This window comes from Trichechus manatus, unplaced genomic scaffold (genome assembly GCF_000243295.1).
Source record: "Trichechus manatus latirostris isolate Lorelei unplaced genomic scaffold, TriManLat1.0 scaffold00011, whole genome shotgun sequence".
In the NCBI taxonomy this organism is placed as follows: domain Eukaryota; kingdom Metazoa; phylum Chordata; class Mammalia; order Sirenia; family Trichechidae; genus Trichechus; species Trichechus manatus.
Window position 1 is genome coordinate 27,934,855 of NW_004443947.1, and position 24,055 is coordinate 27,958,909.

At 40.4% G+C, this 24,055-nt stretch overlaps 1 long non-coding RNA gene across 1 annotated transcript in view; it reads right to left on the minus strand.

Moving 5' to 3' along the window:
* Window positions 1–1,053: 1,053 nt before the first annotated feature.
* Window positions 1,054–24,055, minus strand: part of LOC111819533 (uncharacterized) — a 26,749-nt gene continuing 3,747 nt past the window's right edge. The window contains exons 2-4 of the long non-coding RNA XR_002823136.1: window positions 8,358–8,488; window positions 2,560–2,694; window positions 1,054–1,326 (exon numbers count right to left, since the gene is read on the minus strand). This is a non-coding gene — a long non-coding RNA (uncharacterized LOC111819533). The remainder of the gene's footprint in view (window positions 1,327–2,559; window positions 2,695–8,357; window positions 8,489–24,055) is intronic.

A 24,055-nucleotide genomic window follows, 5' to 3' on the forward strand; every position in this document is an offset into this window, starting at 1 on the left:
GGCTTCTCAAGAGAGTGCAGCATAAAGGTTAACTTTGGAATCAAAGAGATTTTTGTTTGAATCTTAGCTCCTTCATTTGCTACCTGTATGACCTTGGAGAAGTTGCCTAACCTCACTGAGCCTGTTTTCCCAAAAAAAGAGGATAGTAATATTCCCTACCTCATACGATTGTTGTATGAATTAAATAATATAATAGAGTTGATCCTCATTCCTCACAATTCTGTATTTGTGAATTCGCCTACTTGCTAAAATTTATTTGTAACTCCCAAATCAATACTTGTGGCATTGGGCAACCATTCGCAGACATGTGGTGAAAAATTTGAGTTACCTGATGAGCACATGCCCATTTGAGGTCAAACAAGGCAACCCTCTGCCTTCTCGTTTCAGCTCTAATATTGTAAATAACTACCCTTTTTGTGGTCTATTTCCTACCACATTTGTTGCATTTTTGTGCTTTTTGTTGGTGATTTTGCTGTTTAGAATGGCACCAGGTGTGACACTGAAGTTCTGCCTGGTGGACCTAAGCACAAGAAGGCTGTGATGTGCCTTATGCAGAAAATACATCGATTAGATAAGCTTCGTTCAGGCATGAGTTACAGCGCTGTTGGCTGTCAGTTCAATGTGAATGAAACAACAATATATATTAAATAAGGTGTCTTTAAGCAGAAACACACATAAAACATGGTTATGTATTGATTAGTTGACAGAAATCTTACAACCAGAGGATCGCAGGAACCTAACCTTATATTTCCCCTAGGAGCAATGGTTCAGTATTCACTAATTTCAGTGTTCATGGAGACTATACAGAACGTAACTACTGCAAATAATGAGAATTGACTATCTATGGAGCAAATTTCTTTCTCACATATTCCTAGAGCCAGCTGGGGACAAGGTGAAGTGGGGAGCAGGATGCAGCATAACCATCTCAGCCCCTATAAACTTGGCCTTGTAGTTATGCATCAGGAGTGGGACTGCATCCAAAATATCTGGAAGACCGTTATTGCCCATAAGGAAGCCAGAGTATGGCTACCTGTTAAAAGGGGAAATCCTGCTGGCTGACCAAAAATAACACAGATATCCATTACATCAGTCAAGATGTCTTTATAACAACAACTTATATGTACACAGATCTTCTGTTTATAAGGTCATTTCACATACATAATCTCATTCAATCCTCAAAACTCCTCTTGTGCGGTCATTGGTTATCGTACACATATTACAGATTTACAAAACTGACCCTGGAGAGGTTATCTTCTTCATTCTTACCTTACAGGGTGCTGATGTATCGATGAAGGCGGTGATCTCTATGACACAGAATTATTTCTCCTGGGAAGAAAAATGCACCACCAATTTACTTAGCCAGGTCACTAGCGATGGATTCCTGTAACCATTCCTGCCCATCTTTTGCCTACTGCCTCTAGAAAAGTAGGGCACCTGGTAGGTGCTTGAAACACTCCTGGCAAGTGAAATAGCAACTTTTTAATACAGCCCCATTGCTAAATATCAGTGCACTTACCAGACATTAAACTTTACATGCACACACTTACAGAGCCAGTGAGTTGTAAAGAATTCCACTCTCTGAGTTTACGGCTCTCTTCTTACCTTTTCCCCACCAGCACCTCTTTTCCCACCTGAAGCAGTTGGAGATGGGCCTGAGATGGAGAGGGAACTGCTTCTCCCTTCTTGCTTGCTTATTCTCAACTTCAGGATGTTCTATTACATCTGATTTATGACCTGACAGGGCTCATTCTAACCTGCAACCTTGAGCTTGTAAATGCCCAGGGAAATTTACTAAGGACTGTGTTCCTCTTTGTACACTGTAAGGAATTTTTTAAATGAAAAAGGCTCAAGAAGCAGGGACATTTCAAACAGCCAAGTATGAATAACAATCACTTGATGGCCGAACGCAGCAGATCTTCCAGCTCATTCAGTTTTCATCTAATTAAATCTTTCATTTCCACAGGCAGCATGCCATACAAGCTTGTGTTTGCCTTTGTCAGCAGGAGATAATCAATATGAGAAATGTGGATGCATTTCAGCACTTATTAGCAGCTCAATTGGAAGTTGTTTTATTTTAATAACATCCTTGCCTTAGTTCTGTTCAGGGTAAATCGACAGCTTTGATGAATAATAGACAACAGAAAACTGGTTTATATTATCCCACTAGGAGTAAAGAAATCAAAGAATGAAAGGGAGCTCAGGGAGAAATTTAAAAGCACTTTAACATTGCATTTTGTTGGTTGTAAAAAAAAAAAGGAAAAACAAACAAAAACTGCCCTCATTCACTCTGAAAGATCATCAAACATATTTGACCAGCTAAATTTACCTTCCAAGAAAATCACAATAAGCTTTCTCTTTCTGAAGCTTTCCATCTCTTTTATTTGCAGCTCATATTTAGTTATTATTGGTTAATTTCCACTGAAGCTGCAGCATGGATTACAAAGGGGACAACTAGGTGTCAAATGCCATTTGTTCACCAAAAGTAAACCCAAATGCCAAAATGTTCACATCCTGAAACAGTGGGCAAGCTGGCAGGAACTGGAAGCCTTAAGAACAAACCTGGAAGGTCCACATGATAAGGGTCATTTACAAGGATCCTCTGCACATCTTGATCAGCAGGATTCAAACCGATTTGTGGGTGAGAACAATGGCATCACTAAAGAGGCACGGGGGTATGGACTGTACCAGGTGACACTGTCAAAGGAAGTAACACCAAAATGACTGTCTGTAAAATTATTGTGCAATGTTTCAGCAGAAATTTATTATTTTTATAAAAATATCCCTGTAGTTAATTGTAACAACAAAACCATTTTTCGTAAGCCCAGCTTACATGTATTAACACACCTACAAGGCTAAAACTCTATGCTAATTTACTTTTTGAACCTTCTAATGTGCTCCGGTCAGAGCTGTCATTACTACCCAATTACAATGATGCTTCAAATCACATGGGTTCGTCCGCACACTCGATAAGCTATTGTTTTCATTGCTGCCAGTGTTTTTATAGTTGCTGATTTTGTCAAATTTTCTGGTGTTTTAGCTACAATATTGTGGTAATTAGTATTTGTGAAACCTCTATCGATAACGTTTTTGATAATGAAGTAGTAATTAAAGAAAACAAACAGAAAAGTCAAAAACATTGGTACAAAAAACATTACTAGGGATTCTGTATGGTCTGGTACAGGAGGAGGTCCATGGTGAGGGTGGCGGTGACACCTTCAGTTACTGCACTAGGTGACACCAACCCTAGTGACGCCACTGGGCCAGAAGACCTATCTTCTGAAATTCCAGCTCTCTATCCAACCATTTCCTTGACAGTTCCACATGACTGTCTCTCAGTCATCTCAAATTGAACATCTAAAATTCTGAATGTCTGAATCTCCAGATATTGTCATCTGATCTTTTCCACCTCATCATACAGCACATCCATTCACCCGGTTGCTCAGGCCAGAGACCTGCGTTGTTGTTGTTGTTAGTTGCCTTAGAGTTGATTATGACTCACAGCAACCCCATGTCATGGTTTGAATTATGTCCCCCCAAAAAATGTGTGTATCAGTTTGGCTAGGCCATGATTCCTGGTACTGTGTGATTTCCCTGTATGTTGTAAACCTGCCTGTATGATGTTAATGAGGGAGGATGGGTGGCAGTTGTGTTAGTAAGGCAGGACCTGATCTACAAGACTGGATTGTGTCCTGAGGCAATCGCTTGAGATATAGAAGACAGAAGTGAGCAGTGAGACAGGGGGACCTCATACCATCAAGAAAGCAGTGCCCGGAGCAGAACGCATCCTTTGGACCGGGTTCCCTGCGCTGAGAAGCTCCTAGTCTGGGGGAACACTGATGAGAAGGCCGAGAGAGAGAAAGCCTTCCCCTGGAGCTGACACCCTGAATTTGGACTTTTAGCCTACTTCATTGTGAAGAAATAAATTTTGCTTTGTTAAAGCCGTCCACTTGTGGTATTTCTGTTATAGCAGCACTAGATGACTAAGACACCCCATGTGTGCAAACGAGAACTGCTCTATAGGGTTTTCAAGGCTGTGACCTTTCAGAAGCAGATTGCCAGGCCTGTCTTCCAAGGCACTGCTGGATGGGTTCAAACTCTCAACCTTTTGGCTAGCAGTTGAGCACTCAACCATTTGCTCCACCCAGGGACTCCTAGAGACCTGGTAACCAGCCTTGATACAACCCCACTCATGACCACCCCCAGTCAATTCTACTGCCTAAAGGAATGTCCAATAGTTCTACTTCCTGTCATCTCCCCTGCCATCTCCCTAGTCCAAGTGATTGTCATCTCTTGCCTGAAATTCTGAGCTGGCCTCCTACTTGATCTCCTTGCATCTGTCCACTCAGGCCTCGCCCTGCAGGTTGTCCTCCACTGGCAACCAGACTGAGCTTTTACAACATGAACCACGTCCTGTCACAACCCTGCTTGGAAGCTTCCCATTGCACTTAGAATGAAATCCTGACTCTTTTCCAAGGCTTACCTGTCTCTGAGTCCAGCCTACCTTTCCAACTTTACCTTGTGCCCATTCTCCCTCACTCTGTACTTCTTTTAGTTTGTCCAACTTACTAGGCTCCAACTTCATTCAGGGTCTTTGCCCATGGCACTACCTTTGCCTGGAATATTTTCTCCTCACCTTTGCCTCGCCAAACCCTCCTTTTACTTCAGTTCAGTTCTCAGCATAAATATCACTTCCTCAAAGAGCCTTACACTAATGCCAGATTGCAGAAAGATCGCCTCTGCTGTCCTCACAAGCATTCTCATCCTTTCCTCCATGGCACTTTTCATAGTTCTGTGTTTGTCCCTACCCAGTAGACTGTCAGATCCATGAAATCAAGAACCGTGTATGTCTTGATCAATATTCCTAGCACCTAGTACAGTATCTGGAGTCCCTGGGTGGTTCAAATGGCTAACACATTCAGCTGCTAATCAAAAGTTCGGAAGTTCCACTCCACCCAGAGGCACCTCAGAAGACAGGCCTAGCAATCTACTTCCAAAAAATCAGCCATTGATAATCCTAAGGAGCATAGCTCTATTCTGACACACATGGGGTCGCCATGAGTCAGAGTTGACTCTATGACAACTGGTTTAGTACAGTATCTGGCCCACAGTAGGTACTCAATCAATATTTGTTGGATGACTGAAAAAATAAAGGAATGCACATTCTTTTAGGTTACCCAAAAGAGAAACAGAAACCCTGCCTTTCACCCAGACAGACTCCACTTTTGCTTTTCCAAAATACCCAAACAGCCCTCTCTGTACAGTTGCCTGAAGCCTGCTCCATGTACACTAGTCCATATACCCTCTCATACCCACTTGACGTTGGACATATACCCTCTAAGGCCCTCTTGGAAAAGGGCCTCACTTCTCCTGAGATGGGGATAAGAGTGATGCTTGTCAAAGACCACATAACTGCTTGAGTTGTTTCCTGCAATGATATAAATCCATTGACAAGTACCACACAGCTGTTCCAGCTCCTTGGTTTCCAGTGGCATTCTGCCTTAGGTACTGTTGAACAAACTTCTTGAAACAACATGAGATCGGCAATATAGATGGAATATAAAATTAGGTCTGCCGGTTGCCAAGCACCCCGGAGCATTCCGATTCCTTACCTCAGCAGTAATGATAAAGCCCTCGGCTCCCTCGCTGTTCTTCCTCCTCTTTGCAAGTGATCTCCCCCTAGGTCACGCTCCAACAAACAGCAACTTGGGTAATGACCAATGCTACAGTGATTATTATTGGTATTATGGTCTCTATTTTATTTTCATTTAATAAGTAATTATTTTAAATTACATGGCTGAAGAGCTGCTACAACTGATGTTTCTTGGCAGTCAGTGGTGAATTCTCCATCAGTGCGGAAATATGGGCTATTTTGAGTTCAGCCATTAGAAGCTGTAGTGATGAACACCTCTCAGTGCCATATGGTGTAGTTGAAGGCCCGTCTTTTCACAACAACAGTTTCACTTCTGTTACCATTAAAGAGAAATATGTAAAAACTGTTTCCTCTCTAGACAGAGCTCCCATGCAGGCAGGCCCTTGAGTCTCTGAAACGAGGAAATCCAACATTGCCCAGTCCTGCACCAGCTTCATGATTGCTGGTACGTTTGAGCCCATTGTTGTGGCTATTGTGTCAGTCCATCTCACTGAGGGTTTCCCTTGTTTTTTCTAGCTATTGGTCTTTTCTGATGACATAAAACAAACTATTCAGGAATAGTCTTGTTTCTACAAATAAATATGTACTCTTTGAATGGCTAATTCCAGAGAAAGAATGAGCTTGGAAGAGCTTTTTGTGCCATAAAGTAAGGGAGTGCTCAAACAATGATGGGAAAATGTCAAAAGGACACTGGAGCCAACTTGAAGGGGCTCCTGTTGGCCAAATCTGCGAAAATTTGAGCATTAAAATAAATAATGATAGTAACCCATTGAATTAAATAGGCACCCATGAATCCATACTGACAGAAATAAACGAATAAATAAATGAGGAGAAGAGAACGCTCCTGTTTATAGTAGAATTACAAATAAGAAATGTAGGACTGATGGCATTAGAAAATCATTTGGCAACCATAATAATGATTAATTCAGGCAAGAAACATCAATGGATGCTAAAATTCTAGTGGGTGAAAGGCTGATGAGGAAAGAGATATTTACACAGTCTCAAAGTATGTTGCTACTGTTGTCCATTCCGACTCATGGCAATCCCATGTGTGCGGAGTAGAACTGCTCAGTAGGGTTTTCAAGGCTGTGACCTTTCAGAAGCAGATCACCAGGGCTGTCTTTCAAGGCACCTCCAGGTGGGTTCAAACTGCCAATCTTTTGGCTAGTAGTCGCGCTCTTAATCATTTGCATCACCAGAACAGTTAGTGAAACTTTAATGGAATCTCTAGATGAAGGATATACAGGAGTTTTGTGTACTGTTCTTGCAACTTCTCTGAGTTTGAAACTGTTTCAAAAAATATACGTTTTTAAATATGCTCTCTTCCATTTTTCTTGAAACATGCATCCTCTTCATCTTTTATTTTTCACTTTTGATAGTGATATAGTCTCAGGAAAGGGCTTCATTTTTCCATTATTATAAGAAAGATCATATAAGTACAGTGAAGAATGGCACTTCACACTTGGCCTCAGTATTAGGCACTAGGGAATGGTATTGGGAGTGATGGGGGTGAGACTGGGTATGAAAGAGAGCTACACTTTTCATTAAAGTCTATTAGTAGTATTTGGCTTTTAAAACTATGTATGTCTGTTACTCTGGTAAAAAAAATTAAATTTTAAAATAAGCAAAAGTTAACAGTTGAGGCTTTGGAGTCAAACCTAGGTTCATATTCTGGCTCTGTCACTTACTAGCTATGTGACCCTAGGCAAATTATTTAATTTCTTTGAGCCTCAATTTTCTTATTTATAAAATGGAGACAATAGTCAAGCCTATAAGATAGGATTGTTATGAGGAGGCAGATAATACATTTAGCATAGTGTCTGACACATAGCAAGCATATGATAATATTAACAAGACTATAAATGCTCCACCACTCGTCTGTCAGTTTGTCAAACTATGATGGCTTGCATGTTGCTGTGACGCTGGAAGCTATGCCACCAGTATTTCAAATACCAGCAGAATCACCCATGGTGGACAGGTTTTCAGTGAAGCTTCCAGGCTAAGACAGACTAGGAAGAAAGGTCCTGCGATCTGCTTCCAAAAATTAGTCAATGGATCACAACAGAATATTGCCCATAGAGTACTGGAACATGAGCCCTCTAGGTTGTATGGCACTCAAGATACACAGTGGCCACAACTATGGACTCAAGTACACCAACGATTGTGAAGATAGTGCAGGACTGGGCAACGTTTTGCTCTGCTGTACATGGGGTCACTAAGAGCTGGAGCCTACTCAATGGCAACTAACAACAACAGAAATGCCCAGAGACGAAATCCTATGCCATATGTGTTCACTTAATGGTTAGAGAATGTATGTAGTCAGGCATGATGACACTACAATAAAAAGCAGGTCTGTTAAAAAGCAAAGATGTTCTGAAACTGGCGGAAGGCCACTGGAGGGTTTTAAGCAGTGCAGTAAAATATTAGGGAAGGCAGAGAGGGGAGTAAAAACTCTGCAAAGGTTTTAGGGACATAGATGTCTGTACATTTCACTTAGTCATGGGCTTTCTCCTCTCCATTAACACAGAAAATTAACACCATTGGCTTAAGGGGAAACAAATCATTAAGGAAAATGCCACATTTAACACTCTCACTTTGCATCCAACACCTTATCAAAACAGGAAACTCAGAAATAAAGAAGTAACTAGCTGCATAATAAAGTCAAGTTACGCATAAGCTTAAAATCAAAAAGACTGTTCTCTCTTACCTTCCACTTCAATCACTGGATAGAGTGGACAAAGAGTACAAGGGCTTCCCTTGCTTCTGTGACGTAAGGCTTCCCACTGCGTTCTCATCTGTCCCCTGTCCTGTGCCACGCTTTCTTTGGACCTTTAACACCTGTGATGAGCGCTGAGTCAGAAGACAGTTTTGCTTGTGTTACAACCTGCACACCTGTCATGGCTTGAATTGTGTCCCCCAAAAATATGTGTCAAGCTGGTTAGGCCATGATTCTCAGGATTGCATCATTGTCCTCCATTTTGTGATTGATGTAATTTTCCCATGTGTTGTAAATCCTAATATCCACCTGTGGTTAACGAGGCAAGATTAGATTATGTTAGGGAGGATTAGGGTGGGATGTATCACCCTTACTCAGGTCACATCCATGATACAATGTAAAGGGAATTTCCCTGGGGTGTGGTCTGCATCACCTTTTATCTTACAAGAGATAAAAGGAGAGAGAAGCAAGCAGAGAGTTGGGGACCTCATACCACCAGGAAAGCAACGCCAGGAGCAGAGCGTGCCCTTTGGACCCAGGGTCCCTGTGCAGAGAAGCTCCTAGTCCAGAGGAAGATTGATGACAAGGACCTTCCTCCAGAGCTGACAGAGAGAGAAAGCCTCCCCCTAGAGCTGGCACCCTTACTTTGGACTTCTAGCCTAGGAGACTGTGAGAGAATAAACATTTGTTTGTTAACACCATCAACTTGTGGTATTTCTGTTTTATCAACATGAGATAACTAAGCCAACACCCAAGTATGGCCTATGTCACAACCTCTTCTCATTTCAATATACTACTGTGCTTACATTTTCACCGCCACCTACTTCATGTCTTTCTCATCAGCCACTCTCCCCATGATTTTTCTCTCCACCTAGAAAGCTTAAGGTTTTATGTGAAAACTCAAGGTAATGAAAGTAGCCCAAAGCACAGAGTTCTTCTGGGTAAGCTTCATTCTTGACCTGGTTTTGCTCACATACCTCAAAATGAAATTTATTTTTAATTTTACTGCTTTTTCTAATTATCTAGGTAATGCATATTCCACCCAGAAGATAGCAAAAATATAGGAAAGCACAAAAAATAAAAATAAAACCCAAACCCATTGCCATCAAGTCACTTCTGTCTCATAGCAACCTTACAGGACAGAATAGAACTGCCTCATAGGATTTCCAAGGTTGTAATATTTACAGAAGCTGATTGCCACTTCTCTTGCGCAGCGGGCTTGTGGATTCAAACTGCTAATCTTTTGGTTAGCAGCAGAGTACCTAACCACTGTGCAACCAGGGCTCCTATTTGATCTCTAGAGAAAATGACTGTTTTTTCATGCTTATTAATATTAAAGATTTCTTGCTTTGTGAATTACCTATCCATGTCACTTACCTGTTTTGACTACTGGGATATTGATCTTATTAATTTTAAGGGCTCTTTGTATTTTAAGATTAACCCCTTATCTGCTCAATGTTTTGAAAACATTTTCCCCAGTTGTATATTGTCTTTCAATTTTGCTTTTGATGTTTTAAAATTTGTGTGCAGTTTTTAATTTGGGAGTACTCAAATATATCGATCTTTTCTTTCGTGATTTCTGCCTTTGCTCTGATGCTTAAAAAGGCTTTCCCTATCCCAAGGTCAGACAGATTTCACCCTATTGGTATATTTTTAATTAAACATCTCATATCTGCAACCCAGGATCTTTTAAACTGATCTCGGTTTAATAAAGGCTCAGAGTCTGTTAAGCTATGCTAAACCATGTGGCTACTTTGGCTCGTAGAGCATTGGACTGGGCATAGAGAATTCAAACTAGGAAATGAGAGAAACTAACCTTCACCAATGGATTTATCTCTATGCCTAAATTCTAGGAAATTACATCCGGACACCAATTTTAACTTTTTTTTCCTAGTGTAAAATTTGGCATATATACAAAGGGCATAAAACGTAAATGAACAGTGTGATGAATACTCATAAAACAAATGCCCGTGTAATCACCACCCAAATTAGAGAGACAGAGAGAGAGACAGACCGAGAGAGACAGAGATTGACAGCAACCAAGATTTCTCCGGTGAGTTTTTTCTCAAGCACACACTCCTCTTACCCGTTGGTAGTCATTATCCCAACAATTATGGCCATCACCTCCTTGTTTGGCTTTATGCTTTCATCCCCTGTGTATTTATCACCTATATTTTCTGCATATTTTTATGTTTTTTTTAATAGTTTTATTTTTTCATTCATATCTCTAATCCATCTGGAATTTATCTGATAAAATGATGTGAAGAATCAAAAGCTATTTTTCCCCGAATGGTTTGTCAATTATTTAAGCCCTATTTATGGCATGATGCTTTCTTCCTGCCATTTGTTAAAAGTCAGGTTTCTTGAGATGTAGTGCATATACAGTAAAATTCATCCTTTTTAAGAGTACAGTTTTATGAATTTTGACAAACATATAGTTGTGTAGTCACCAGCAATTTGTATTCTATAAAGATAGAATATTTCCATCATCCCAAAAATTTCGCTTGTCCCCCAGACTCTCTGTTAGCCCAAAACTAAAACCATTCCCAAGGCCAACTCTTCAGACAAAGATCAGACTGGACTATAGGACCTAAAATGATACTGGTGAAGAGTGTGATTCTTAGCTCAAGTAGATACACGAGACTAGATGGGCAGCTTCTGTCCGGAGGTGACATGAGAAGGCAGACAGGGTCAGGAGCTGGCTGAATGGACACGGGAAATCAGGGGTGGAAAGGAGGAGTGTGCTGTCACAGTATAGGGAGAGAAGTTAGGGTCACATAACAATGTACGTGCAAATTTTTGTATGAGAGACTAACTTGAAGTGTAAACTTTCACTTAAAGCACAATTTTAAAAAAAAAAAAAGTTCCCTGTGCTGTTCTATAGTCAATACCCTCCCCGCTCCAGACCCTGGCAACCAGTAATCTGTTTTCTGTTCTCACAGTTTTGCCTTTCATTGAATATTAATTTAATGTAATCATATAGTAGATAGCTTTTAGAGTCTGGCTTCTTTCACTTAGCATCGTACTTGGAGATTCATCCAAGTTGTTGCATGTATCAGTGTAGTTCATTCTTTTTATTGCTGAGTAGTACTCCATTGTCTGGATACACCACATTTTGTTTATCCACTCACCAGCTGAAACATATTTAAGGTTGTTTCCAGTTTGGGGCTGCTATAAGTATTTGCTTCACTCATCCCTTTGCCTGATCTATGCATTTTGGACCACCACTAGTCTGTCAGTTTGTCATACTGTGGTGGCTTACATGTTGCTGTGATGCTGGAAGCTATGCCACTGACACATTGATGCAATGTTCATGCATTCCATTTCATTTTGGACGATTTCCAATTTTCCTGGATTCATACTTCGTACTTTCCACATTCTGATTATTAATGGATGTTTGCAGCTGTTTCTTCTCATTTTGAGTCATGCCACATCAGCAAATGAAGGTCACGAAAGCTGGACACCATCTGCATCATTAAGGTAGACTCTTTGACAAGGCAGCTCTTCCCCAGTCTTATTTCGAGTGCCTTCCAACCTGAGGGGCTCATCTTCTGGCACTATTTCAGACAATGTTCTGCTGCTACTCATAAGGTTTTCACTGGCTAATTGTTTTAAGAAGCACACCGCTGGGTCCTTCTTCCTAGTCTGTCTTAGTCTGGAAGCTCAGCTGAAACCTGTCTGTCATGCGAGACCCTGCTGGTATCTGAATACCGGTGACATAGCTCTCAGCATCACAGCAACACACTAGCCCCCACAGTACGACAAACTGACAGACGCGTGGAGGGAGGCAGGATTAGAGGCAGTTAATGTTAATGAGGCAGGACACGATCTACAGGATTAGGTTGTATCTTGAGTCAATCTCTTTTGAGATATAAAAGAGAGAATTGAGCAGAGACTAGTGGGACCTCATGCCACCAGAAATGAAGGGCCAGGAGTGGAGCATGTTCTTTGAACACGGGGTCCCTGGACTGAGAAGCTCCTAGACCAGGGTAAGATTGATGACAAGGAACCTCCCCCAGAGCCAACAGAGAGAAAGCCTTCCCCTGGAGGTGGCACACTGAATTTGGACTTCTAGCCTCCTAGACTGTGAGAGAATAATTTTCTCTTTGTTAAAGCCATCCACTTGTGGTTTTTCTGTTATAGCAGCACTAGATAACTAAGACAGACCTCTTTCAAATGTAAAAAGCAAAGATGTCATTTTGAGGACTAACATGCACCTAACTCAAGCCATGGCATTTTAAATCACCTCATACGCATGTCAAAGCTGGATAATGAATAAGGAAGACTGAAGAATTGATGCCTTTGAATTACGGTGTTGTTGAAGAATATTGAATATACCATGGACTTCCAGAAGAATGAACAAAACTGTCTTGGAAGAAGTGCAGCCAGAATGCATCTTAGAAGTGAGGATGTCAAGACTTTGTCTCACATACTTTGGGCATGTTATCAGGAGAGACCAGTCCCTGAAGAATGACATCATGCTTCGTAAAGCAGAAAGTCAGCAAAAAAGAGGAAAACCTTTAACAAGATGGACTGACACAGCAGCTCAACAATGGGCTCAAACATAGCAATAATTGTGAGGATGGTGCAAGACCAGGCAGTGTTTAGTTCTGTTGTATATAGGGTCACTATGAGTCAGAACCAAGTCAGTGGCACCTAACAACAACAATTTGTATGGGCATATGTCCTCATTTCTCTTGGGTAATTTCCTAGGAGTGGAATTGCTGGATGGTATGGCAAGTGTATGTTTAACTTTATAAGAAAACTGTAAAACTATATCCCAAAATGTCTGTACCATTTTGCATTCCCACCAAACAATGTCATGAGAGTTCCTGTAGCTCCATATTCTTGACAGCATTTGATATTGTCAGCTATTTTCCTTTTAGTTTTCCTAACAGGTTTGTAGTGGTTTCTGTGGTTTTAATTTGTATTTTCCTAAGGACAAATGATGTGGAGCGTATTTTCATGTGTTTATTTGCCATGTATCTTTCTTCTTTGGTTAAGTGTCTGTTTATATCTTTTGCCCATATTTTAATTGAATTATTTGGTCTCCTGTTACCGAGTTGTGGTAATTCTTTGTTTTCTAGGTACCAGTTGTCATGGATTGAATTGTGTCCCCAAAAAATATGTGTATCAACTTGGCTAGGTCAGGATTCCCAGTATTGTGTGATTGTCCACCATTTTGTCATCTGATGTGATTTTGCTATGTCTTGTAAATCCTATCTCTATGATGTTGATGAGATGGGATTAGAGGCAGTTATGTTAATGAGGCAGGACTCAATCTACAAGATTGGATTGTGTCTTGAGCCAATCTCTTTTGAGATAGAAAAGAGAGAAGCAAGCAGAGAGACATGGGGCCCTCATACCATCAAGAAACAAGAGCCAGAAGAACAACACATCCTGTGGACCTGGGGTCCCCACACAGAGAAGCTCTTCAACAGGGAAATATTGTTAATGAGAACCTTTCCCCAGAGCTGCCAGAGACAGAAAGCCTTCCCCTGGAGCTGGCACCCTGAATTCGGACTCCTAGCCTCCTAGACTGAGAGAATAAATTTCTCTTTGTTAAAGCCATCTGTTTGTGGTATTTCTGTTATAGCAGCAATAGATAACTAAGACAGCAGTCTTTTATCAGTTACGTGTTTCAAGAATATTTTCTCCCAGTCTGTGGCTTTTCATTCTCTTAACAGACTTCTTCAAAGAGCACAAGTTTTGAATTTTGATTAATTCCCTTATCAATATTTTTTTCTTTTCTTTTTTGGTTCATGCTTTTTGTGTCCTAAGAAATTTTTACCTACCTAAAGGTCATTAACGTTTTCTCCTATATTTTCATCTATAAGTATTATGTTTTACATTTAGATCTATGATGCATTTTAAGTTTTGTATTTGGTGAAAGGTATGAGTCAAGGTATATCTTTTTGCATATGGATATCAAATTGCTCCAACACTGTTGAATAAAACCATTCTATCTCCATTGCATTGCTTTGGCACTTTTGTAAAAAAAAAAAAAAAAAAAAATCAGTTGATCATATATGTGTGGGTCTTTTTCTGTACTAAATATTCTGTTCCACTGATCTGTGTTTTATCTGTCCTATCGCCAATACCACACTGTTTTAATTTCTGTAACTTTAGAGAATGTCTTCAAATCAGGTACTGTAAATCTTCCAACTGTGTTCTTTTCCAAAATTGTTTTGGCTATTATAGGTACTTTGTTTTTCCATGTTAAGGAGCCCTGGTGGCACAGTGGGTAAAGCAGTTGACTGTTAACTAGAAGGTCAGCAGTTCAAAACCACCAGTGGCTCTGTAGGAGAAAGATGTGGCAGTGTGCTTCTGTAAAGATCTACAGCCTTGGAAAAACCCTACGGGATCACTATGAGTCAGAAGTAGGTTTGGGTTTTTTGGTTTTGTACTGCTATACAAGTTTTAATCAACTTTCCAGTTTTTACCAAAAAAAAAAAGCCTGCTGGAATTTTGATTGGGATTACATTGAATCTATAGATCAGTTTTAGAACGGACATCTTAAAAATACTGAGTCTTCTAACCCACGAACTAAGTGTATCTCTTTATTTAGGTCTATTTTATTTCTCTCATCAATGTTTTGTAGTTTTCATCACACAAATCTTGCACATATTTTGATAGATTCATCTCTAAGTATTTCATGGTTTTGGTACTATTGTAAATATTACTGTTTTTTAATTTTAACTTATTTGTTGCTAATATACAGGACCACAACAAATTTTCTATATTGTATATTGCATGCTGAGACCATGCTAAACTCAATTATTTTAGTAGCATTTTTGTAGACAGGGTTGGGGTGGGGGGTTCTACATAGATAATTATGTCATCTGTGACTAAAAATAGTTTTATTTCTTCTTTCCCAATCTGTATGCCTTTTCTTTTTCTTTCCTTATTAACTGTCTAGGACATACCTTCAGTACAATATTGAAGGTAAGTGGTGAGAGCAGATATCCTTGCCCTGTTCCTGATTTTAGAAGGTAGGTTCAGTCTTTCACCATTGAATATGATGCTAGCTCTAGGTCTGTCAAAGATGCCCTTTATCAGGTTGAGAGAGTTCTAGTTTGCTAAGAGTTTTTATCATAAATGAGTATCAATTTTATCAAATGCTTTTCATGCATCTATTGAGCAATCCATCTGTTTGTGCCCTGGGGGTGATAGACTTTGCCATCCCTTCCGCAGAGTTAGCTTAAGGCTTTAGCATGGAAGGAGAAAAAGAGCCCAAACAACTGGGCAAAGGCTTTGTGCCCTTCCCACCATGCACCCCACGCCCAATGGTTACTTTGAGCCCCGTGGGCAAAAAAGTTCGCTGCCTCACCCCCAATAGCTTAAGGCTTTTTCTTTTTATGAGAGAAGAAACTGGGGAAGTGTGTGGCATTTTGTGCCTGTCCCTCCACATCCACTCATTGGCTCCTGCCTGCCTGTCCTACTCCCACTATTTCTTATGAGCTTCCAGTGGACATCTGTGGAAAAGGGTTTGCCACTGTGTGTGAACTATCCTGCAATCCCAGCTATTCCAGATTTACACATTAACCCACACTTGAATTTTTGACAGTGTTACAAGCATAGCTGATCCCTCCTTACCCACTTGAATAGTGGCTGGCCCCTCTTTGCCTTGTGCTCTGCCATACGTGAGAGTGTGCATATCCCATCTCTCTTTAGAGGGCTTGTCTCTCTTTTCAATTAGGTTACCTGGCTGCCTCACAATCTCATCACTCTGATGGGTTTAACAATAGTAATGATTCTATAGTTTAACTGTCATTTTCTCATTGTTAGGGCAGGAGCGACTGTGCTTTGCAGCTTTCTAAGTCCTAAGGAGAAGTACATTTAAATTCCACCTTTATCTTATTCCAGGTGTACATACTTGAGCCTTTTGGGGGGTTATTTTAATTCTCACACAAGAGTCCTGCTGCTTTGTTAAAAAAAATCCTTTCTAGCAGCGTAAGTCACACCTCAGTCTTTCAAATATTCTTGGCTATTCTTATCCTTTTATTTAACCTCCTGGGTGATCTTAGAATCGTATCATCTAGCTTAAAAAATACTTTTGACATTTTTTTTAGATCTGAAATGGGTAAGTTATTGAATTATGCCATCCAAGAATGTGGTACATCCCACCATGTATTCAAGTCTTCCTTCAAGTCCCTCAGAAAAGGTTTACAGTTTCATTTTACATAGGCCCCAAACCAAAAAAACTAAATACATTGCTGTCAAGTCAATTCTGACTCATAGTAACCCTATAGGACAGGGGAGAACTGCCCCCATGGGGTTTCCAAGGAGAGGCTGGTGGATTCGAACTGCCAACCTTTCTGTTAGCAGTCTGAACTCTTAACCACTGCGCCACCAGGGCCCCAAATAGGCCCCAGGTGGTGCAAACAGTTAACACACTCCACTGCCGACTGAAAGGTTGGAGGTTCGAGTCCACCCAGAGACACCTTGCAAGAAAGCCTTGGCAATTTAATTCCAAAAAAAATAAGCCAATGAAAACCCTATTGAGCACAGTTCTACTCCGACACACATGGGGTCACCATGAGTCGAAATCAACTCGATGGCAACTGATTGGTTACACCTTTCTTGTTCTTGGTGGTCTTTGGCTGAAGGACATTGACTTTCCTTAGAGGATGGAAAACTGCCTTCTAGAGTCCCTTATATCCAAGGTTCAGGCATGTGACATTTCTGTCAATCAGTTGCACTCATGGAAGACTCAGATATGGAAGAGAACAATATGATGTGTTGGTCACAGGCTGGGAGATTATATATTCTGCAAAGGACAGCGCACAGGCATCTGGACTTTTGGAGCAGCTATGGTAGAATCCTGGTATTAAGTCCATAGCATCAAGGGTGATGTTTCCACTAGACCAATCCCATTACAGGGAGGGTGTTTTTTCTGGTTGTGTCATCCCTGGTTGCATCATTCCTGGCTTGTTCTTAGATCCACTTAAGAGATTCTTTGATACTTCACTTTTGCTTAAATAATCTAACAAGATATTAGAATGGAATGCTTGCTGCCTCAGCGTGCTGACCTCAACTGAAGTTCCACTGTGAGATATCAGAAGCCAAAGTGATTATGAGAATGTCACTTTCACTTCCCAAATCTTAATTTATCTTTTGGCCAGTTCTAAACCAGAACCATAAAATGAAGGGGATTCTGGAAAATTTAGTTCCAGGCCAACCAAGTTGGCAATAGACTGATCCAGCCCAGTCCTACATAGAAGTCTTAATCTTCTACTTTATATACCCTTTTCTCATGTCTACTTCTTTTCATTTGTATGGCTTGATTGGTCTCAAGAGCCTGTCCATGTCAATGATTTTTTTTTCCAGGATGCCATGTTTTAGATTTATCAATTTTTTTTTGGTTTTTTAATTAATACTATACTTATTCTCTTTAGTATTTTCTTTTTCCTGCTTTAGTTGAAAATTAACCATAGTAATAGAGTGACATCATGATCCCCTTGATATGGTGTACTGAGACACAGTATCACTTCTGTGATATTCTTGCCTAAAATGGGTAACTTCATTCCTATCATGAGAAAACATCAGACAAATGCAAATTGAGAGAAATTCTACAAAATAACTGACCAGTAATCTTCAAAAGATCAAGGTCATGAAAGACAAGGAAGACTGAAGAACTGTATAGAGACAGTTTGGAAGGGTAAGGCGAAATAACAACTAAATGCAATGTAGGATTCTGGAACAAAAAAAGAATCTTACTGGAAAAACTGGTAAAATTCTAATAATGTCTGTATTTCAGTTGATCATATTGTACCAATGTTAATTTCCTGCTTTTGATAATTACACTATGCTTATGTAAGGTGTTAACATCAAAGGAAGCAGGGTAAGGGATATATGAGAGCTGTATTACTATTTTTGAAACTTTTCTCTTAAGTCTAAAATTAGTTAAAAATAAACTTTAAAAAAAATGAAACAGAATTAACCCAGCCTGTTGGGTTGATTGTTTAATTCATTTATTTTCATTCATTCTTAATAACTAATACATTTAAATAATTTTGCTGACTATAGCTTTGGCTCCCAAGCTTAGGTTTAGATATGGAGTGATTACATCATCATCATTATAGATTCTAAATAGTCTGTGATTATAGTTTTGAATCTTCAAGAGTTGTAACTGTTCTATTATCAAGTAGTTTAAATTATGTCTAAACTTTCAAAAAAGAACAACTTCCAGTTTAAGGCAGCATCATTTAAAAAAGTAGCCTATATAATTCCTATCTGGGGGAATCTATTAAGGCCTTCTTTGTGATAAGTTTAAAATCAATTTTAAAACGCTTACTACCATTTGAAAAAGATGGATATTCTCTGTGAGGTATGAAGTTTGAAATATTTATCACAGCTATTATTGTGCATCATACCATTTCAAATCTCAGCAGCTTAAATAAGCATTTATTGTTCATGAGTCTATAGGTCAGTTTGTGGTGGTTCTTCTAGTCTCAGCTGAGCTCATTCATGCATCTGTAATTAACTTTTGGTCAGGTAGACAGCTCTACTGCTGTAGAATGGACTCTCTCACATGTTTAGGGGTTGGCTGGCTGTAAGCTGGGGGCCCAAAGCTCTCTTTCATGTGGTTTCTCATCTGCCAACATGTTAGCCTGAACTTGTCGATGTGGCAGATGCAGAGTTCCAAGAAAAAAAGAGGAAGCAAGTGAGGCCTCTATGCTGAAACTAGCATACTGTCACTTCTGCCACTTTCTATTGGCTAAAGGAAATCACGAAGCCAGGCCAGATTCAAGGGGTGGGGACAGACTCCATCTCTTACTAAGAGGAGCTGCAAAGTCACGCTGCAAAAAGTATGGATACAGGGACAGTGAGAACAACTATGGTCATTTGGATAGTGCAATAGTTAAGATTTGTATAAACTTCGCTGGGCCATGAATCTCAGTGTTTATATGTGATCACTCCCATGATGGAATCTCCTGTAACCAGCCAATCAGTTGAAAGGGAGTTTCCTTGGGGGTGGGGCCTACATCCAAATATAAGCAGGCTGTCATGGATTGAAATGTGTCCCCAAAAAATGTGTGTAGCAACTTGGCTAGGTCATGATTCCCAGTATTATATGATTGTGTTATCTCATGTGATTTCCTTACGTGTTGTAAACTCTATCACTATGATGAGATTATATGTGATCTCCTTATGTGTTGTAAATTCTATCATTGTGATGAGGTTATACTGATGAGGTTGACAAGATTAGATAGTGTCTTAAGCCAATCTCTTTTGAGATATAAAAGAGAAAAGTGAGCAGAGACACATGGGAACCTCATACCACCAAGAAAGCAGTGCCAGGAGCAGAGCACGTCCTTTGGACCTGAAGTTCCTGTGCTGAGATGCTCCCAGATCAAGGGAAGACTGATGCATCACAAGGACTTTCCTCCAGAGCCAACAGAGAGAGAAAGCCTTCCCCTGGAACTGATGCCCTGAATTTGGACTTGTAGCCTACTGGACTATGAGAGAATAAATTTCTCTTGTCAGAAACCATCCACTTGTGGTATTTCTGTTGGAGCAGCACTAGATGACTAAGACACAGATGTTCTGGCTTTTTTCTTGCTCTGGATCCTGCGGCCATCTCCCATTCATCTGACCTCCGGATCTTGGGACCTGAGCTATCAGTTTATCTGCCAATCTTGGGATTTGTCGATCTTCACAGCCTGTGAGCAGAAGCCCTGCTCTCTGACTTGTTGATCTTGGGTTTGCCAACCCCTGTGGCTACGTGAATCCAGAGAAGCCTCTATCCTAATCCACAGACTTGGGATGTTCCAGCCTCTACAATCGTGTGAGCCGTTTCCTTGATATGAATCTCTCTATATATATATTTATATCCTTTACTGGTTTTGCTTCTCTAGAGAACCCAGCCTAAGACAAATAGATACACAATTAGATAGGTAGATAAGATAGATCTACATACAGATATTCAAATCATTTAAATATGGATTTATTACCCAGAGGTTCACCATGGACACTTGGAATCTACAGTTGGCCTTCAGGAGGTTTATGAATTTTCTCAAACTGATTGCAGAATGCAATCCTTCGTGTGTGCATTAAATAACCCTCTTAGGTTCACTTAATGCCTTTTCCTTAAATCCCACCTCTTTTGATATTAATAATATTACCATCCCTTACATTCCAAATTGGAATTTTTATGAGCCTCCTTGGGCCGTTAGTGAAAAAAATTCATTCAAGCTCCTACTGGACATTTTTTTTAAGTTTTATTTTAGTTCACGAGTGTGGTTCATTTAACAATATTTCCTGTCTTCCATTCGAAGTATTTGTGATACTATAACACATATGGCCTAAATTATACATTAACCAGATCCACACTATGATGTTTTGATTAAAAATCATGCATCTCATTTAAATTGTGTGAAAGATAAAGTGGACCTAATCATACTGTTAAAAATAAAATTCCTCAAGCTGACATTCTGATATCATAACTTTTCACTGATCCATAAGATACATGTCCTTCTTACCCTTTTCCCTATTTTATCTCTTTAAGGAAATAAACTTTCAAAAACAATAACAACTAGGAGGCAGGTCCAAGATGGCAGAGTAGTCAGACGCTTCCGGTGGACCCTTTTACAACAAAGACCAGAAAAAACAAGTGATTCAATTATATATGGCAATCTGGGAGTCCTGAACACCAAAGGCAGAGTTGAGGAACCAGACTGAATGGCAGGGGGGAGAGAGATGGTTCTGAAACAGTGAGGAGTTGCCAGACCTGACCCCGCAAGAGCCTGAGCCCTTCAGGCCTGAGCAGCTCATGGGTGAGCAGTGAGGCAGGCAAGCAGCAGTGCTCAGGAGGCGCGTTTTCTGCACCAGGAGAGACCCAGCGCCAGAGAGTCTATGCGGCCACCGAAAACCAGTGAGAAACAGCCCTCATGGGTGAAAGACAAGTACTTGCGAACAGCTTACCGCGTGGATCAAAATCACCCCCCTTAGGGAAAACTTCTCTTCCATTTACCTCCCTGCTCCCTGCTCTGCACTGGGTCCGAGACTGGCTTGAGCAATTGCCAAGTCCCCTGGGCCAGAAGTAGGTTCCATCACATGCCCGGAGCTATTCTCCCTGCCTTGGAGAGTGAACAAATTAACAAACAGGGGAAAAAATAAACTGCCGGCTCCCCTAAGCCAGGAACCCAGGGTAGGCACAGCTCCTTTGCCTAGGCACAGGAATAAGGGATCCACTGACTTTGAGTGCATTTCCCCCTGCATAGACTTGTGTGGGCCCATATCAACAGTGTAGGCCCTCATTACTGCACTACAACAGGGTAAATAACGGAACTCTAACTTCAACTGTTTCAGCTGTGAAGTGGCAGGTTACTGACATTTGACACTGCTCTGCCCATTAAGTAGGGTCTTCACCTACCCACATCAGGGGCCTGAGAACTGGTGGCTCCACCTACGCCACCTATCCACCTCCGAGAGGGGCCCATGAATAAGAGGTGCCCCCCAGTCCTTACAGCCAACACCATTAGGTGCTCACAGTCTGGCTGCAAAACACATCCACCTACATCTTCTAGGGAACAGGGACACGCCTTCCTCCTGGACATTCAGGGGTGGCCGTCAGCCCCCTGGCCTTGCTCAGAGTGTGTCCCCCTGCTGAAGCCAGATACCTGTGCCTACACCAATCACCCATGCCTTTCTAGGACTCAAAGTGAGAGCCTACACCACACACTTGGTGGCTATCTACCTGGGCACCTGAGCTGAATCCATACAGGAGGAGTGGGTGGACTCCTGAGCTCACATACCCAGTAACAGATCTAACCACCTGGTGACAGGACATTACAGCTTTAAAGGTGCCAATAATCAAACTAGCTCATACGAACAGCCTATTTGGGCATATCAAAACAAAACAAGAAACTAGGACACACTAAGCAAACATAAAATAAATAAATATAATAACTTATTGATGGCTCGGAGAAAACAGCCAATATCAAATCACATAAAGAGGCAATCCATGATGGCTTCAGCAAGCTCCTAAAAGAAAGAATCTAGAAATTTTCCAGAGAAGGAAAATTTCCGGCAATTACTGGAGGCAGAATACGAAAGATTAATATTCAGAACTCTTCGAGAAATTAGGAAAGAAATTAATCAAAACGCAGAACACGCAATAGAGGAAATTAAGAAGATTAGAGAAGAGCATAATGACAAATTTAACAGGCTGCAAGAAACCATACAGAGACAGCAATCAGAAATCCAGAAAATTAACAATAAAATTTCAGAATTAGACAACTCAATAGAGAGCCATAAGAGCAGAACTGAGGCAACGGAAGTCAGAATTAGTGAGAATGGAGATAAAGCACTTGACACCAACTTATTTGGGGAAAATTCAGAAAAAAGGATTAAAAAAAACAATGAAGAAATCCTAGGAATTATGTGGGACTCTGTGAATGAGTGACTGGAGTACCAGAACGATGGGGGATAACAGAAAATATGGAGAGAATTGTTGAAGATTTGTTGGCAGAAAATTTCTCTGATATAACGAAAGATGACAAGATACCTATTCAAGATGCTCATCGAACCCCACATAAGCTAGATCCCAAAAGAAAGTCACCAAGACATAATTATACTCAAACTTGTCAAAACCAAAGATAAAGAGACAATTTTAAGAGTGGCTAGGAATAAACGAAAAGTCATCTACAAAGCAGAGTCAATAAGCTCAGACTACTCAGCAGAAACCATGCAGGAAAGAAGGCAATGGGATGACATATATAAAGCCTTGAAGGAAAAAAACTGCCAGCCAAGAATTATATAACCAGCAAAACTGTCTCTCAAGGACGTAAATAACCCAAATAAGAAATGAAATGGGCGACATTACAACAGACCCAACCGAAATAAAAAGGATTGTAACAGAATATTATGAAAAACTATACTCCAACAATTTTGAAAACCTAGAGGAAATGGATAAATTTCTAGAAACACACTACCTACCCAAACTACAACAAAGTGATGTTGAAAATATGAACAGATCCATAACAAGAGAAGAGATTGAAAAGGTAATAAAAAAACTCCCAACCAAAAAAAGCCCTGGCCCAGATGGCTTCACTGGAGAATTTTACAAAACATTCACAGAAGAGCTTGTACCAGTACTTCTCAAGCAATTTGAGAGCATAGAAAAGGAAGCAACACTTCCGAATTCATTCTATGAAGCCAGCATAACGCTGATACCAAAACCAGGCAAACATGCCACAAAAAAAGATAATTACAGACCAATATCTCTCATGAATATAGATCAAAAACACTGGAAATAACAAATGTTGGAGAGGCTGTGGGGAGATCGGAACTCTTATGCCCTGCTGGTGGGAATGCAAAATGGTACAACCATTTTGGAAAATGATATGGCACTTCCTTAGAAAGCTAGAAACAGAAATACCATACAATCCAGCAATCCCACTGCTAGGAATATATCCTAGAGAAATAAGAGCCATCACTCAAATAGACATATGCACATCTATGTTCATGGCAGCATCATTCACAATAGCAAAAAGATGGAAACAACCTAGATGCCCATCAGCAGATGAATGGATAAACAAACTATGGTACATACACAAATGGAGTACTATGCAACAATAAAGAACAAAGATGAATCTGTGAAGCATCTCGTAACATGGATGAAACTGGAGGACATTATGCTGAGTGAAATAAGTCAATCACAAAAGGACAAATATTGTATGAGA